This window comes from Oxyura jamaicensis, chromosome 3 (assembly GCF_011077185.1).
Source record: "Oxyura jamaicensis isolate SHBP4307 breed ruddy duck chromosome 3, BPBGC_Ojam_1.0, whole genome shotgun sequence".
NCBI lineage: Eukaryota > Metazoa > Chordata > Aves > Anseriformes > Anatidae > Oxyura > Oxyura jamaicensis.
In genome coordinates, this window is record NC_048895.1 from 87,996,741 (window position 1) to 88,012,351 (window position 15,611).

Here is a 15,611-nt window from a genome sequence, read left to right on the forward strand (position 1 = left end):
AAAATAGAAAGTGTTACGATTGGGATGTCCTTTTTTACTTTAAAGAATTTGATTAGTACAATCTAAAATTAGCTTTTAAACTTTATTACATAACAAATGGATGCCATGTGTACAGGGTTCACCAAAGAGTGGTTAAAATCTACTTTGTAACAACTGTGATCATTTCCTCATATGATAAAAATGAGACTTTTTTGGTCTTTCTGGGTGAAGAATCATATATGGAAAATAAATAACTGGTATAAAACTACGGCCACAGAATTTAAAGGATTGATCTTCACCTGTCAGCAGAGGCTCTCTACATGGAAAACAGGGAGCTCAGTGCTGCAGCTGGCTTCAGCTTGCATGCTTTTAGGTAAAATAAGGAACTCACTCTTTTAGCACAGGGCTGACAGTGCCATGGGGAACCCTTCAAACCACTGCTATAGTCGCTGGTTTCAGAGGAAGCAACAAGAATTCAGGTTTAGATGTACTGACCTGAAATAAAGGCCCTTCAGGAGGTGCTGAAGAAAGTAGCTAGGTACAGGGTTAAATGAACACACACAAATTAGGTGTTGGAAATGTGCAATTAAGGACGGGAACAGAGTTAGTGCTAGGAGATCAGTTAATGAGAAGTTGAAGTTACAGAGAGGAAAATGTTCCAAGGTTGGTAGTACATTCAAAAAGGAAAAGGGAAGGAGAGAAGGCACGAGAAGACAGCAATGTGAGACTCACAGGAAATTAACATTTTAAATACGGCATATTAATTATCCTTCAGATACAAAGACAAGAAGAAATATAATCCATAGGGTGTAGGAATAAAAGAGCTATAGTCAGCTGGCAATCCCGGGGAAGACAGATTCTACAGAGACAACTGTATTTGGTTTTGGTTTTGTTTACAGGTGTAATATTTCAAGGAAGAGTCAAACTATTCGTTAGAAAGGCACAGCGTGTGTTATGTCAGTGTTCATCGAGTGAAAACCAATGAGGGAAGGAGATGTAAAAAATAATTCTGAGTCTCTTAACCAGAACTGATGAAAGTTACCTGTTTGGAGATCTGCTTTTAAAAGTCTAGTGCCAAGAGAGACTACAGAAAATATATCTGCATTAAGTGTCATTGCTATTTAGAAAGTTCAGATGTATCAAACGTGAAGATCTAAATCAAGTAGCGCTTAATGATCTTCAGGGTTTCTGAAGGGTTGTTCTCTGACCCTGTCCTGGAGGGAGGTGGTGCTTGTGCCTCTGGTCCCAGCTGGACCTGCCACGAAATGCCCCCAACCTGGGGGTAGCCGTGGCTGGGTTCTCCCCGTGCCCAGCCGTGCCGTGAGCCTGCGGTTGGGTGACATGTCAAATGAGTTCTGCACTGGATCCCCTTGGCTCTTGGAAGGCTATTCCATAACACTGTGTATTTCCTCCTATTCAGATCACGTTTTGCTTTGTCACAGGCTGCCCTTAGCTCAAGTCATTATCGTTTTACAGGATGTAGTGAATACTGCAGATACTTCTGTTCCCACTAGAAATCGCCATTGCCATCTTGATGAGCTGCACAAGTGTTTAGGACTACCGTTTCTTCCCATAAGATAACTGTGCTTGCTAACTTGGTTGTTTCCAAACTCCTTCTCATTTTCTCTGTTATTCGTACAGAACAAAACATCGCATTTGAGGTACAACCCCACTGGTGCCGGATGGAGAGAGACCACTGCATGTGCTGCTGGGTCCGTCAAATGCCCCCCAGCTTTTTTATGTGCTCCTCTGCAATAGCAAATGAGTATTTCATGAACCATTTTCTATCCATTACCACCTCCAGCATATTTTGGAGTATTTTCTTCTTGCTGTATTTGCTGGCATTTTTCTGAGCTTGCTGTTACTTTATTTTTGCCAGCCATATACCTAGTTTCTCTGGATCCTTTATACACTTTCTCTGTGATGACTGCTTTTCTTGATTTAGCTATCATTACTAAAAGTGTAATTAATGTGTTGCTTGATTTTCCTTCTTTAATGCAACTGAAAATTGTTAATACCAAACCTAAAAACAAGTTAAAAAATTCAGCTAGATGCTTTTCCCCATCTAGTTTCCCTGTTCTTCGTTGCTGTTTATCATTGTATTCATGTACAGTATCTTTCCCAGATTTCTGTCTGATTATGTAGTATGAGATTTACTGCTATTTTCTTTATTATTATTGTTTTTAATAAGAGTATATAGTTCTGAGAGCTGGGGAGCCCAGAAATAGAATAAATCCAAATTGACTTTTCTACAGGATGTGATTGATGGCTGAAATGAGCTCTCAACTCTCATAATAAGCTTGGCAAGATGACAGAGAGAGGGAGGTATGGTGTAACAGGCATGAAGAAAACAGAAGAAACAAAGTTTGGGGAACTTAACCGTGTTTCACTCAGTCCTTTGCTTTGGATTTGTCAAGGACTTGAGCTGTAATGTGGGCCCCGCGGCCAGAGCTTAAGGAATTACTGTACTGTTTTGTTACAGGACTGGTAGAAGAGATCCCCACAGTCGTTACTGCAATCACGCACAGACACACACGCACACACATGCATGCAAAAAAAATTAAAAAAAAATCTGAAGTGTGGGATTGGAATGGTAATTTGTAGATAATCTCAAATCTATGACATTACTGATTTTAAAATGTGTTAATGTAAGTTTCTGTATGCAAACAGCCGGGAATTATGTTTTATTTAAATTGTCATGTGTAACTAGAGAGACTATGAAATTCACTAAGACATCCAGATGGTCTTTTATTGATTTTTTTTTTCCAAAGTTACTGTCAAGTTTACAACCTGAACTGTTAAAAAGAATATATCCTCGCAGAATTCAATTCAAATTGCACAGTTTCAGGACTGCTGGATCAGTTATTTAAGTATACCTATGCTGTATTTTGGATAAAAATTTAGGTCTTGAGAGATAAAATATTGCTTAAATAGCTTCTGAAATAATGGGGTTTTTAGATCCTAATGATCACAATGATATGAAAGGCGTAACATTGGAAATTTACAGGTAAAACACCAGCCTGATACAACTAAGTCAAAAGAGACACTTAGAGACACTTCTTTCTTTTTTTAATATCACCCAAAAATTAAAAAAAATCAGCGAGAACAAATCGCTTTTGCAATAAAATATTCTATTTTTTCAAGGTTACTGAGGTTGAAAAAAACATTCTACAGTTGTATGGCTTTTGTGTAGCATGAGATGTCATTACAAGATGAAAGGGAAGTTGCATCTGAGGGCAAACACTTTCATTATTACTACAGTTGGTCTACTTCCAGATTTCCCTGTCTGATGAAATCTTCTCAGCTCCACTGTGACTCTGATAGTGCTCTAGGTTTCAGTTGCCCTGGAACCGACTATAAAATTGAGGAAAAAAAGATGGTTCTATGTCAGGGTGGACCAGCTTGGATCTCCAACAGAAGAACAGTTACTCAATTTTCAATCTGTCTCAGGTATGAGCTAGTCCCGGTATTTTGCTGAAGTTGAGAGCTCTAACACCCATTTTTTAAATAAGAGTCTTTAAAACATCACGAATGGTTGTCAAAACCAAAAGTCGTGCAAAAACTATTGCTCACAAATACAGAGTTAAAAGTGCATTGCAGATTGTTGTTAAAATTTATGCTATTGTACTGTGCTTCAGACACTTCTGACACAAAATAAGATTTTCAACTAATAAAATGGAGAAAAAGTCCTCGTCCTTTGCCATGTCTGCTACAAAGTATTGGCTTTTTCTTTCATTATTCTATTACACATCTCACATTATCTGGGATTTTAAATGCCACATCTCCTAGAAAAATGACTATAAACACACATTCTTAGTGTCAGTTCTCAGTAAACCAAATGTCTCTGCTCTTATGCCTATAAAAATAGGCTGGAAAATGTGAACTCCAAAAGCCGAGAAAGTTATAATGCAAATTAAACTAGTACATTAATTCAGATTTTTTTTTTTTTTTAATTTACACATCTTTTGGGTGATTGAAGTAGCACTATGGAAAAATATATATATATATTTGCACGTAAGCAAACAGGTTCCAGGCAAGAAAGCTGGTTCCAGGCAAGATTATGTCTTTTTATTACTGTCTAGACAAGACAGTAAAAGTAATTGGTTTTCTGCCTCTTTGTGGTTGCCCAGATATTGGGTTTAAGCATTTCTTTATGTTTCCACCTAAGCAGATGGAGCTGAAATAGACAGCACCTTGGCTCTCCCCATCACGGTTGTTATCCAGAACAACAGAGCCAGCAGCAGGTGCCTTTCTTTACTCCTGGTACAGACCCAAAGCAGGCTGGCATTAACCTCTCAGGCCTATGTAGAAGAAGGATTTCTGCAAATTACAATACCTTAAGGTAAGATGCAGGCTACATATGCAGCCTGTCACATTCAGGTGTTCCTGGATGTGTTTATTTCTTTGTAGACATCGTGTAGTTAGTGTAGTGTGGTCTGTATTAACAGATCTCTTTCTGAATGCCTGCAAAGCTACGCCACTGTTGTATACACAAGGCAGACACCAAAAAAGCATATGCTGCCAGTGCTAAATAAAATTCACTGTTGCTAAATTCAGATCAAAATGATGCTCTTTTATGAGCTGATGCATATCCATCCTGTGCACTGGTGCAGGGACCCAGGAGTAACACCATGCAGCTGCTTAGCTGAAAAGTGACCCAAAGATAGCAAGGGGGAAAAGAAAGCATGGCATTAATTATTCAGAGTGCAACTCTGAATTGTCCAGTGTTAGCTCCACGCACCTGGGGGCTTATAGCAGTGTCAGGGCAACTGGGTATGAGTGGGAGAATTAAGTAAAGATGATGCCAAGAATCAAAATATTGATAATTATAATGTACTAGTTACCAATGTGTGCTGCAGAGGTTGTGAGCTAGCACTGATGGGACTAATTTGCTGGGGTGTGCACTCAATTAACATCAATATATCACTCTTAGGAGTGATATACATCCCCAGCAATGTGAACCAGGACACAGTGCTGTGAGCAAGGAGCCCCATTTAATGCAGAGTACGCGTTCAAAACAGAGGTGTCTGCAAAGAAATGTCCCAGGCTCTCCTTCCATGCAGCCCTCCATAAAGGCTGATCTGATCACTCTTGGTTTAAATGATCTCTTCCTTAATTTGCACAAGGAAGACTATGAGCAAGCTTGAGAGAGAAGGAAGAAATGAGCATCACCATGGGGTATGACAGGTTCACCTTTCCTTGTTTTCTCCAAAGTGCATGAAATTTTGGATAGGTTTTATCCTGCAGTCCCTCGCTGCTGCTGCAGCAATAGCCAGAGGACGTTTCCTCACTTTACAGACCAGCTCCATGCAACCTTTTTTTCTTGCTCACGCTCACGGTGGTGATGGGAAAAACCTTCCTGCAAACTGGCAGCAGTGACTGTATGCAGTAGTGTCCTTTAATGGAAAGTATTAATACAAAAATAAACAGCTTCATGGAGCATACCCAGCAAAGCATGACTTACTGTAACAGTCCTTAGAGTCACTTCCATTTCTGTATCTGAGATATTAAGACATACTATGCTGCTCTTACTCATCCTGTTCCTGTAGATTAATAAAATATAGCTCTTGGATCATTAAAAATTCCAATGCATTTCTGAGCTATTTTGGTAGAGAATGTGTCTCACTATCACTGCAACTTGAAATCTATTTATCTGGAAACTTCATTTATGTCAAGACATGGGAAGATTTTCCTTGTGCACATGGATATCTTCCTTTCGTAAGTAAGATCTTTCCTCCATGCTGGTATCTGAACAGCACAGTATTCATGAAGTTGCAGCAGATTGAAAAGGATTTAGAATAGGTACTTGCTGATTTTTCTGCCAAGATCTAGACTCCACCCTTACACTAATTTATATTTTGGATAGATAATTTACATATAATTAATAATTAACTTTTCAGGTGCTTTCCTAGAGAAAACAGTTCTGTTACAAAGTTTCACAATATACACAATATACTGTCTCAGAGATTCAGCTAGCACGATGGATTCTTTTTGAGATAAAAGTCATTATTTCTCAGTTACGGCTGCATACTGCAAGTAGGAAATTACATTATATCTTTCCAAACTGTATTTTTCTCTATCAGATTCATATGCAACAGGATCAGTTCCTTCAATGTTAGTGACAGCCTTCAAGGAATTAGATCAAAATAATGGATGGCCAGGGCAAAGTGACTGTCAAGCTGCATATGGACAGGACTGCGTGGATGTGCACGTGTTTGGAGCACAAGCAAGGAAAGCACACAGGAGTGCTGCAGGAAACTGTGTGTGCAATAATCACAAAAAGTGGAGTGCTGTAGGGGTACGTTGAAGAATGTTCAGGCTTATTAGCCACAGGAGTGAATCTTTGATAAACAGGCTTTAAAATCTGTATCATTTTATTTGTGGATAATAATGCCACACGCACCAGAGGTGTGGAACCTCACACCATCAGCAGCTTCCACTGCTCTCTGTCTCAACACCAATGGCAAGAGGAAGACAGGTACGTTTGTGCTTTTAGCTCCATGACAAAGCTATGTGCAATGTTTGCATAATTTTTCCCTGCAGTCAGACAGCTATTTCACTCACACTGAATGCCTGGAAAAAATGCTGAATTTAAATACAAGCCAAGTGCACCAATGAATTGCAATCTTATTGACCAATTTTCAACACATTTCTGATAAACCTGAGAATTTAAAATGCATACAGGTGTTCCTTTTCGTCTTTGCTGTGACAGATAATGCACCCTTAGCAGCTTTAAGCATTTGATGGCTGTAAGGCTGTTCCTTTGTTCACAGATGAGGAGGAAAATGAAGAGGAAAACAAGCCCAGTACTGAAACAAGAAAGCAAACAGCCCCTTTTGTTGTCGCTTAGCTGGGGTCACATTCCACCACCACCATGTGCCATTATGCTGCCACTTGTCCTGCTGGCACATATCAGGGGAAGGCGTCTGCAATCAAGGCAGCAGATGGTTCTTCGGGTCGCCTAAAACCAGAGTTGGCACAGACACAGCATTTATGACGCTGCTAAGAGAAAACAACATATTGGCATGGACATAATAACAGATCTCTGGATGATGAAGGCATCCTGCATCCTGCTAATCTGTTCACACAGAGCAGTAGCCTTCAAGTTTGCAATTTTTTTTTATTTTTTTATTTTTTTTTTTCTGTTAATGCACTTGCTTGTTTCGCATATGGTGATACACAGGCATTCAGTCCATAACCCATCCATTTAAACCCAACTCAAGGCAACTGTTTGAGGAATATTTCAGGTTTGGACTATGCTTGTGGACAGCACAGCACAAGTTGCCTTGAAAACATCTGTGACTGCTGGGCCAATGATATAATTGCCAACACTTGAATTCATGGCCAATTCATTTTGTTGTGTTTTGCCAGGCTCCACAGAGTGAAAGCAACACATTTCTGAGGAGTGGTTGGCACAATTGTTAAGGCAAGTCCCCCCAAATGTTCCAGGAATGCAGAAATTTCAGGAGCCCACTGCTACCCATATTCCATTTCCACTATAATATTTCCAGTAAAAAGGCATGAAAGAGAGAAAAATACAGACCTTCAGTGTGTTAGACTCCCCATCACATCAACTCGAGTCTTTCCAGAAAATGTTTCCCAGTCTTAGATCATTTCGTGTTTAAATGTTCACAATATGTTGCTGTAGACCACTCCACAAACGTTAACCGAGGCAAGGCAATGAATTATGATGCTGTGGATTACAGAACATGCTCTCTGTCAGCTGAACTGCTTGTTATGGCCAAATGCGGATACAGTGCTGATATTGATCAGTGCACTTACATTAATAATGTGATCCTTCAGTAGTGGATCAGGCCACCATGCCTTAAATAATTAGTATTAAATGACTCCTAGCACGCATTTTCAGTTGAACTCCAAGGGGGAGGCCATTTCGAAAACCTCACTCAAACATGGCACAAGAAAGTCTTCTGAGAAAGGAATGAAGAGGCGAATGGGGGAAGGTGTTCGGCTGTTTTCTTTTCAAAGCTTATGCTCTCTTTAGTCCTACTATGTAAGGTCCACTTCGCTGTGGGGTGAGGTGGTCAAGAACACAAGGTTTACCAGAGGAAAGAGACCACAGATACGTATGGCTAGCAATCTTTCAAAATCAGGAAGCAGAGATTTCTTTCTTGTGTGAGATGTTTTTTTTCTTCTATACCTGATCCCTGCTCAGTTCGTCCTTTGGTATGTTGGTATCTGCTTCTTGTAAATGGACCAAGTGCTACATCTTATGCTATACTATGAAAGAATTGCCTGATGGATCCTATACCCTCTACTTGTTTACAGGCTATTATATAAGGAAATGGGTAGGAAGCAGGCAGAAAATCCTTGTTTGCCACCTGAAAAACATTTTCCTTAGATTGCCAATAAGGAGCTTTTAAAAAAGTTGATTTTTAAAAAAAATAAAATAAAATAAAATAATGTATGTTGCATCACCTCCCCCTCCCCCCCCTCCCCAGTTTTGAACCTTAAAGAATTTACTTTTGTAACACAAAAGCTACAGGCATAATATTTTGCAAGTAAGGGATGAGATTGTCATGACTTCGTGGGGAAAACACCAGGTAAAATAGGACGAAAAAATTTGTAAATGTACCACAGGGATCCCATGACAGTGAGTAGTAGCAGTAGAGCCAGCTATGGCACCTCCACAACTAAGCCAAAGCACTAATATACATACAAAACTATTTAATCCTGCAACCCTGATGTAGTGATATCATGTAAACATGTGCACGCACAACTACAGACTGCACCTACATTTTAGTGGTCTTTTTAAAAAATCTAGCCTTTGAACTGCAGATGGTTCAGGATTTAATGCTTAATGGAAAAAGGAAGGAATACTGTGCTTAGGTAAAATTATGTAATCCAAAGACTCCTGAAAATACTGCTGTGAAAATATGAATGACATGACTAGCTGAATTTTATGGGATATTTTATAACCCAAAATAGCTTTGTCATCATCCTTGTGAGGTTGCAGCACTGTCTGAGCAACACTGAGGCTTACAGCAGTGTCTGCGAAAGGTCACGTCTCCCTTCTGGTCTCAAGCACCACCGCTGCTTTTTGGGGCTTGTCGTGAATGTAAGGTTGTATAATGAAGTGCTCATCTTCCCAAACACAGTGAGGCACAGGGGAATAGCAGCGGGTGTGGGCCCCCACAATCTAATCATGGAAATGGATTAGATTCCCCTGGCCCAGCCATGTCAATGGTTGTCCCAAAAAAGCCATCAGTCCTTTCTATGGGTATGACAGCTGTCAGATGAGTCAGTGGCAGAGGTGTGTATACGTATGCACAGATCTGTCTACGTATGCATATATTGTGTGTTAAGTGTGCAGTGAGGGTACAGCAAGCGCCAGCAGCTCCCTTGGGCCGGGGCCAGGAGCCCCGGGGGCTCCCTGGGGTTGTTAGGGCAGGGCCTGAAACCAGGGCCTGTCCCACTGCCCCAGACAGGAGCAGGGCAGCCCCAGGCCCAGCATTGGGCACTGCCATGGGGATGGGGACGGGCAGAGGCCAGGCCGGGACGTGGGCCCATGAGTGGGCCCAGCTCTGTGAGGCCCATGGCCGGGCAGGGCTGGGTTACGGGGAGCTGGAGGCTGGCCCTGCTGCAGCCTTGCTGGGGCAGGGGCTGACGTGGGACCCTGGGCCTTGGACAGGGAGTGGGGAGCCCCAGGGCGGTGGGGAGGCACAGTCAGGGCCATTAGTGCCTAAACACTGTCCTGCTGGGAGCCACGCTCAGCCCTGCTACTCGCTGCAGCTGGGGACATCGGCATTTGGCAGCCTTGCCCCTGCTGGACTGCAGGGCGTGTGTGCAGCTCCTAACAATAAACCCAAGCTATTGAGAATAATAAGCTTTTTCATTATAAATTACATTTCTCTTAGCATGCCAAAGATTCATCAGATGATATTCTCCAGCTTTATAGCTTGTTTTTAATGCATGATAATCTCCTCTAAATGTTTTGTATTATTTCTTAATGAAAGGTACGTTAGAGTTTTATAAAATATATAGACATAATTCCATCCACTAAATCTCTCCCTTTTTATGAGTTATTTCAGTTGATTTATTTGTTTTCCTTATGGATCATGATCAGTGTATTTTGAATGACTACTGCTATGGGGATTGGTCTCTATTAACTGGAAAAGGGTTTTAGGAGTACAAAAAGTGTATGGATTTTCAGTAAATAGATAATATTTTAAAATCCCCAAACTTTACAGTATCGGGAACAAATTTTACCATGCTGTAATATTGCTAATTTGGCTAAGTGTATTCTGAGTTCTTTAAAAACTATTTTGAAGCATTTAGTACAAGTGAAAAATGAAAGTAATATATTCCACAACTATAATTGGCCTGTTCTGATACAGACAGTCCCGTATTTGTCTACATAAAACCACGGACCAAGTTCTCTAACCCGACACCATGGCTCCTATAACTGCCTATACCGGTAAATTAATCGGGACCAGCACACAGTGCGCAGGCACAGGCACGGGAGGGTTCAGTTCAGTTGTTGTGTGCTTCTCTGCATGTTTCTGGCCTGCACTAACTCGTATTCTCTCCTGCAATGCCCAAACAGAGTTTAGGGAAGAGCTTGGGGCTCGGGGCTGTTCTCATGATGAAGGAAAATATAGCTGTATATAGGTAGCTGTATGAACATGAGCTGTGCTGTGCCACCTTCTCTCGGGACCAGCGAACAGGCCCTGACCCATTTTGTTTGCCAATGCAATAGCGCGTGGTATTTCTTCACAACATCTTGGGAGAAGGTGAAAGGTGGCAGGAAGAAGCAGCCCAGACATTGCAGGATGACACACAATTCCTCTGAGACCATGTCAGGTAATATGTTTGGCACTTTAGCTCAGACAGATGCAGTAATTCTGGGACTTGGCCATACCTGTCCTAGTTTTTCCGTTTTGTTTTAATTGCTATTGTTGGTGGTGGTAGTTTTTGTGTGTGTGTGTTTTCCATTTGAACAACAGCATTTGATTAAGAAGCAAATGGAAACATGTCTCTCCCTTTTTCTTATCTCATTTGGGATCTAACTACATTTAAATTAACGACAATGTCCAAATTGGCTGTAGTAGTGCAGCACCAGCCACTCACTGAGAGGGATGAATGTGAGATCAGCACTTCTGAAAAGGAAAATCAGCACATTCATCATATATTAGACCCTCAGCATTCAGCGTAACAACAGAAAATATTTATGCAATAATTATCATGAATGGTTTTCTCTGATATGTCTAACGATTACTTGAAAACAGCTAATTAGTTCTGCATTTCTCAGACCGTGAGGCACAGTGCTCTGGTGAGGGGCTATGCACTCGTAATGAGACACGAGGCATTCTCCACCTCAGACTCAGATGACATACGTTATGATGAAACTTGAAGATCCTTAACTGAGCGAGCCCTTGTGGGAAATGAGGCATGACTAAGAGGGTCAGAAGGCACTGAGTTTTCTCACTTGAGACAATCTATTAATGTTTATAATCCACTACATAAAATATGAGAAATAATATTGTTAAGGACAGAAGTACAAGGTTTGCCCTCTGTCAGAAGCCTGGATCTTCTAGCTTCTCTAAACGAACAGCTATCTGTGCAAGAACAACTTAAAGTGACAGGAAAGATGGTATGTTACAGTCACTTATTTTTTCTAACTGCCCAGGCAATGGAAACAATTTGCTAATATTTAACTAACAATTGGTGAAATTAATAGAATACAATCTGCTTGTAACCTATTAGGCAGTTATTTTGTATACTGGTTATCCAGGCCCAATGATAACTGCTACTAGTCTACCCTGCAGTACTAAATGGAATTGTATAATCACGATGAAGATAATTCCTCAAATAAAATATGTTGCAACCAAATGCAGTGATTAAATTTTATCTGTGCTGTTGACAGCCCCAGTTTCTCCTGAATTCAGTCTCCATTTGATGAGCAAGCCTGGACAGGTCAAAGCAGCAGAAACTAGCTTGGATTTAGCATGGTTAGACACCCAGTACAGAGGAACCCAAAGCATGTTAGGATTTGTGTTCTGTTCCTCGTGTTGAGAACCAGCTCAGACCCTGTTCTTGCTCAATGTTTTCAGGGTTTGTATGATCAAAGCATTTTATGTCCAGATGGTAACATCATTACTGAAAGAAGTGATCTAACCAGAGTATGACCTATCCACACTGAACCCTGAAGACTGCATAAAACCTTACTTGTGGATCTGTATCCTTTCCAAAATGTGTGTAAGAAGTTGCTATGCTCAGCAGCAATAGCTCCTGTGAGCACTACTCACTCCATTTTACTGCAGTGACATGTATTAGCTTAAATACTACTAGCTATACATCTTTATATTAGCTCAAACAATGCAACAATGGCTTAAACTATTCAGTCATTGCTAAACTGGAGCTTGTAAGTGAAATGCAAGGAACTCTTTTGGCAGACCAGTAGGGTGGGAGCATACACAAAGGGCACGCAGAGCAGAGGGCAGAGCATGGTAATCTCTTGCACCAGGGCAGATGAATCCAGAAAAGCACAGCATCCACAGCCATAGTCAGTCAGCATTTAAGAAAACACAGCTGGTTTGGTCTGAGACAGTTTAATGTAAATTTATTTTTATGGAGTAAAGTATTATATATATATATGCTTCCTACTTCACAAAGTATATACATATGCTTCCTACTTCATACTCTTTTCTTTGCCTTTGCTAAATCATGTCTCACTTTTAAAAGCAAACACTGTGAAGCTAAATGTCAGAAGAGTTTATTTCCAGCTGAGTGATACAATTATTAACAAACAAGTAATCAAGCCCTTGATAATATAGAATTCAGAGCATACCTTTGACATTTTGAATAAAAGTATAAAAAGTGCAATTAAATCAATGCACTTCCCTAACAGAGTTCTTACATCAAAATTCTGGATGGCTTAGGGTAACTCATAATGATTTCATTCATAATTTTTCAAATTACGCTTGATCACTGCTATCTGTTTCTACAGAAAATCATTAATGCTCTTTAGTGAAACCAATTATCTACCATGAAGATCATCATATCTTATTAATAAAACTTTTCAAGGAAATATGTATGTATTTCAGAGGCAAAATTATACAGAGGTGTCATTGAGATAATATACAGAACCAAATTTATGACTAGATATTGAATACCCTCAAATATATTTTATTCTCAAGAAAAACAAAAACAAACAAACAAAAAAAAAACAACAACAACAAAAAACATATGCATTTTTTGTTTCGGGTACATAGACATAAATGGTATCTCTCCTTTATGCTGAGAAGTTCCCCCAAATAAATCAGTGCTTAAGAAATAAATACCTTTGAGAACATGCTTTGTCCTCACAAATCATATTAAATTAAATTTCAATGCTGCTATCACTTTCATGACATTCATACTTGTAAGTTTTGTTCTAAAATGTCAGAAAGAAAATACGATCCAAGGGTTTTAAATACACTTGTTTGTTTCTACTCTCTATATCTTCCATTTTATTTTCCCATCATCTGACAATTGAAGGAACTGGCACACTACAACAGTACGCCAGCAAGTATGTCATTCATGTTCAATTACCCTTGTGCAGTGCTACTGTATGCCACAGGTCCTGCTGGCAAGCTAAAATTCATTGAAATCTCATGGAAAACTCATAAATTTAACTTGGCATTTTAGACTACAGTTGTACAATAAACCAGCTGTTTTTGAAACTGAGACGATAACTTCCTTCAAAACTATAGCTCTTCCAACTTTGTGGCAGTGGTTTAATCTTATTCTCCCGATTAATCTAAGTGCATTCAATCTTCCTGAAGTTTCTCAAGGAAATATTTCATTGTAAAACTGAATAGACCAATGGAGGATGGAAAAAAATAGACAAAATGGCTATGAGGCACGGAAATTTGAGAAAACAAAGGTACCATGCTGTTTTCCAATACTTAAAAAAAGTTTTGAAAGCCATTGTTTCAAAACCTTTCAAAAGGCCTAGAAACTACATTTAAACAAACCAAAGAAGTGAAGGGTATTGTCTTTGCTTTGATTGCTATCGAGAAAATTTGATTGTTAGTTTTACGGTGACTGAAACCTGACTTCCCCATAGGAATACATCATCAGTAGGGAGGTAAATACCATGGCTCTTTGCATCTGAACTATCTTTTCCTGCTAGCAAATCCATTGTATGCTATCTCCAGCAATACTTTTGTCTTTTTAGAGCTGTATTTTGAAAAAAAATAAATAAATCCCGAACTCAGATTCACCACTCCTGTGGGTACACAGTAGGAATATTCAGTGATAAATATTTAGGAGCTGTGATATGTAACTAGCAGTGCTACAGCTACAGAACTAATAAGACTGGTGTTCAGGATGCTGTAAGTAAACATTTTAAATTGACTTGGGCTGAAGAACATATCGCTGATCACACTGTTAATCACACTAGGGGGAAGCTACCATGGTTTCTGCTGTGCTCAGATACTGTAGTAATTACTGCGTCACAGATAGGTAGTTTGATGGAGTATAAAAAGCAGTGCAGACCCATTAGGTCCCTTTTTGATGAGTATAGTTAACATTTGCTTGTGAAAGGAAGAGCTGAAGAGCGATTAGGCACTTCATCCTTACTGAAAAAGAAAATATGGCATTGTTTAGTGTATTGTCTTGAACCTTCCTCTAATAAAACGTTTTTGAGAGATGTTGCTTTTTCCACATTTTCCCTTGCTCCCTATTAAAATGTATTTAGTTAAGGGTACAGAAAATATGGCATCAAACTGGAATTGCAGTAATATTTAGGACTGATGATAAATAAAAAGATTAAAATGCATAGTACAGTATTTATTATTGCCTCTATTTTTGATACCGAGGACCAAAAAGTGTAGGAAATTCACTTGCAATAACCCACAGAAATGGTTATGGCTATTCTTTTCTGGACTATCTTTATTTATTTATTTATTTTCCATTTGTAGTTTTAGTGGCCATCTTCTTCCTTTCTCATACCTTTTGCACATGTGATCCCTAGGCTCTGACTATTGTTTCCCAATGTTTACAAGCCTCTTATCAGAAAAGGAAACCATGTTGGCTGGAGCATCACCAAGATACAGGGGCTGTGTTTGCCATATGTATACTTTGTAGACCCAGCAGTCTTGGGGAAAGAACTGCATCGCACTGAAGGGTCAGAGGGACACACGAGCCCTGAGAGCACTGCTAGCAGGCTGGAGGAGGACAAGAGGACCCTTAAGGAGCGTGTGATGCGGGCATGAGGGAGCAGTGTGGAGGATGGCATAGTCTGAGGTGAAGAGAGGTCTGCTTGCTCTGCAGTGCAGGCATAGTCCTAGAGATACAAATGCCTGGAATGCAACATGTAGCCTAATGGCTGCCCTGACCATTTTGAATGGTATTAGGAATCTGCCGTACTTCCATAGTCCCAGACGAGAAAAATGGAAAGACAGCCTAAAGCTCCTTCAGCTCTCTGACGCCTGCTTGATCATCAAGTTCTTTATCATGCCCGTGTGGTGCACAGCACAGATTACCTCCCGTGTGTCTGAGGGAAGAAGAGATCTAAATGTAAAGCAGACCGGCTATATTTTAATGATGATAATGTTTGCCCTGGAAAAGGCAATTCAGATTTGTTTAGATGCTCTCCTGACTAGTTCCTGAGCTTGAATGCTGTGTGC